Below are 3810 nucleotides of genomic sequence, written 5' to 3'. Positions count from 1 at the left end.
CAGTGAGTTATTCATAATTTTAAGTAATTATTTGATTTGATCTGGGACAGCAGTGTGGTATGTACGTATGACTATGGTACCGTGTTTATATATCGATAATATTGTATTCAGTGTTTACACGTATGTACGTACACATACAAATATACAAAGGTGAAAAATTTATGCATTTATGCTATTAAAAATGTTTTGCATTTACTATACCATTTGTCATGATGAAATTTACTTACAGAATACAGGAACTTGCATTTTAGAACATCTTTTTGTTTCAAAATCTTCCTCAAGCCCATAAGCGTACGAGACAGGGGGTGGGGGGCGGCGGGGCAACTGCCCTCCTAATACTGGAGGAAGACCACAAGTTCGGGCAAAAATCATACCGATATTCGAGAAAAATCTTCTAACCTGAGACCTTTTAACCATATATTTCCATCATTCTACCCTCAAAATTAGTTGTAATCCCTTGTAAAAATACGTAGTGATTCGTTTTTAACCCTATATAGCTGTTTTGTAGTGATGCTAAAATGACTAAATGTTCATATATCCAAATTCGGGCATTTTCGTTTAATTCCGGCAAAAGCCAGCTGCATGGTCCCCTTACAAACGTGGGAGTCCGTACGCCCAGATAGTCACTCTAACAACAACCCCCCCCCCCCCCACACACACACACACACACACATACACACACACTAAGGGTATTCGAACAACGGACTTTCTTTGTATGTTAAAATTAGTTTGTTTTGTTTAACGACACCACTAGAGTACATTGATTTATTATTCATCAGCTTTTGGATGTCAAACATTTGGTAATTCTAAGATATAGTGTTAGAGAAGAAATCAGTTACATATTTTGCATTGCCATGTCATGTTATATGGTTTTAAATACACATTCAGACCAAGCTGTTGTGGCGCATTGGCGCAAATGCCGGTTTCGGCCCTCCGTCCAGTATAGGAAAAGGGTTGGGGTGGGTGGGAGAGGGGATTTTTGCATTATTAGCAAGGGATCTTTTATATGCGGAGGCGAGACGTAGCCCAGTGGTAAAGTGCTCGCTTGGTGCGCGGTCGGTTTGGGATCGATCCCCGTCGATGGGCCCATTTGGGCTATTTCTCGCTCCAGCCAGTGCACCACGACTGGTACATCAAAGGCCGTGGTATGTGCTATCCTGTCTATGGGATGGTGCATATAAAAGATCCCTTGCTGCTAATCGAAATTAGTAGCCCATGAAGTGGCGACAGCGGGTTTCCTTCCTCAATATCTGTGTGGTCCTTAACCATATGTCCGACGCCATATAACCGTAAATAAAATGTGTTGAGTGCGTCGTTATATAAACCATTTCCTTCCTTTCCTTTTATATGCATTTTTCCACAGACAGGGCAGCACTTAGAACAATGTAAAATACCAGTGCTCTATCGACTGCATACATTGTGCCTATAAAAACAATCTTGATAAAATAAATCCTGTCTTCTCCCTCCCCACCCCCCCCCCTTCCCGACCTCCCCCATATTCGTTTATATATGAATAATTTCTTCCAGATGTGTACGACATGTGTTATAAATATTTATAAACACTGTATCATCTTCGTTACTGGGGTTGGGCTGGACCGACCCCGGTCTTTACGCACACCGACTTTTGATTATTTTCATACTCGTAATCCCATCAGTGGCATTTCTTTTTGAGCACCATCGACGGTGTTCAGCAGATCTATGTACCTACAGCATACGGCTTTTCTCTTACTTCTGATTATTAATGTAGATCGTTCTGGACACGCCTTCCTTCGGAGTCGACATAAGAGTATTTGGTGTCTTATTCCAGCTTTCAGGTGTGCGCCACTTAATAAAGAGACTATCCTGAGTTTGGTCCCATTGTAGCATGACATGTTAATTATATGTTGCCTTGTATCTAATAGCAGCGTCTGTATGCTAAAATGGCATGTTAATTAGATGTTGCCTTGTTTCTAACAGCAGCGTCTGTATGCTAAAATGGCATGTTAATTAGATGTTGCCTTGTATCTAACAGCAGCGTCTGTATGCTAAAATGACATGTTAATTAGATGTTGCCTTGTATCTAACAGCAGCGTCTGTATGCTAAAATGACATGTTAATTAGATGTTGCCTTGTATCTAACAGCAGCGTCTGTATGCTAAAATGACATGTTAATTAGATGTTGCCTTGTATCTAACAGCAGCGTCTGTATGCTAAAATGACATGTTAATTAGATGTTGCCTTGTTTCTAACAGCGACGTCTGTATGCTAAAATGACATGTTAATTAGATGTTGCCTTGTATCTAACAGCAGCGTCTGTATGCTAAAATGACATGTTAATTAGATGTTGCCTTGTTTCTAACAGCAGCGTCTGTATGTCCAATGTGGTTCTGGTCATTTTACTGAACTTATTGAAAAGTGAAATCCAGTTTGAGCTTCTACAATTATCGGGACGACCAGAACCACATTGTACATACATACTTTTTATAAGCTGACAGTTAAAATGCATAACGTCTTTTTCGTTTAAATGTACTCATACAATGGAAAATACATGACTGAACTATCGATTTTTAATATTTTTAAATGGTACCAAGTGGACCATGCGCCCGTCCCCTCCACCATCACACCTCTTCTTTTTTCTCAACCACCTCGTATGACCATCTGTGTCGCATAGACAGGCCTCGGTGGCGCAGTGGTTAAGCCATCACACTACAGGCCGGTAGGTACAGGGTTCGCAGCCCGGTACAACACAGAGCGAGTTCTTAAGGGTTCAATGTGTAGGTGTAAGGTCACTACACCCTCTTCTCTCTCACTAACCAACTAACAACTAACCCACTGTCCTGGACAGACATCCCAGATAGCTGAGGTGTGTGCCCAGGACAGCGTGCTTGAACCTTAATTCGATATAAAGCACAAAAATAAGTTGAAATGAAATGTGTCGCATATATGCACGTGTCATTCCCACCAGTTTGGGTTTAGCCTCACCAGTTCGACGTTACTATACATAGCAGTGTTCTATAATTTATGCGCCGACATCCATAATGAAATAATTGTCCATACATTTTGTGTCATCCTAGTGGGACTTAAAATGTTATTGCCGTTGCATCTACGTACATAATTATTGCTGTTTAATCCTGTATTTAATTAATTAAAGTTATCATTCTCCTTCACATCCCTGCCTAGAGATTCATTTAGGAACGGTCACCCTATATAGCTGATTTGGTAGTAAACAAAACCCCGGTTGTTTGTTTTGTTTAACGACACTACTGGAGCACACTGATGTATTAATTATCGGCTATTGGATGTCAAACATTTGGTAATTTTGGCATAAGTTTTAGAGAGGAACTGCGATACATTTTTTCCATTAGTAGCAAGGGGTCTTTTATATGCACCATCCCACAGACATGATAGCACATACCTCGGCCTTTGATATACCAGTCGTAGTGCACTGGCTTCAACGAGAAATAGCACAATGGGCCACCGACGGTTTTGGTATTAATGCAAATATTAATCAACGGTGTTTTCCAAATTCAGACATTTTCGTTTAATTCAGCCAAAAGTCAGATCCCCCCCCCCCCCCCCACACACACACACACACTTGACCAGAAATGGGAGCACGTACGCCAATCCTCGTCACTTCGTAAAGTACACACGCCCACACCTGGCTCGTGCTGTTGCATAACGGACATATTTGTGGATGGAACGAAACATATGCATTGGCAGTATTGGTTTACGAATGTCTTGACTCATCTTCCAATGCAGTGCCAGTACTGAGCTCTCCGTTATCGGCTTCGTTGGAACCGTGCTGCTTCCCCTCGCTTATCTTTAAACCCG

This window comes from Gigantopelta aegis, chromosome 9 (assembly GCF_016097555.1).
Source record: "Gigantopelta aegis isolate Gae_Host chromosome 9, Gae_host_genome, whole genome shotgun sequence".
Classification (NCBI taxonomy): Eukaryota; Metazoa; Mollusca; class Gastropoda; order Neomphalida; family Peltospiridae; genus Gigantopelta; species Gigantopelta aegis.
This window is presented reverse-complemented; position numbering follows the sequence as displayed.